The sequence below is a fragment of the Loxodonta africana genome, chromosome 9 (assembly GCF_030014295.1).
Source record: "Loxodonta africana isolate mLoxAfr1 chromosome 9, mLoxAfr1.hap2, whole genome shotgun sequence".
Lineage (NCBI taxonomy): Eukaryota > Metazoa > Chordata > Mammalia > Proboscidea > Elephantidae > Loxodonta > Loxodonta africana.
In genome coordinates this window covers 25,255,087-25,255,325 of record NC_087350.1, presented here as the reverse complement: position 1 = coordinate 25,255,325, position 239 = coordinate 25,255,087, and positions in this window count along the sequence as shown.

The window sequence follows — 239 nt, the reverse complement described above, 5'->3', positions numbered from 1 at the left end:
ATAAACATTCAATATTAAAAAGTATGATTTAGAATAATTAAAGACTGTCTCTTGTGGATTTTATTTTAAGTAATAATGATTAAATAATCCTAAATGTCATTCACTAAAGCAATTCTTAAGTAATTTAGATGATTTCATCTTTTATGTAACTTGAAACTCATGTGTATCAAATCGCATAGCATTAAGTCCATAATAAATTGTTTGTCTAGTTTTAGCTAACTCATCTTCCCTGTCTCTTA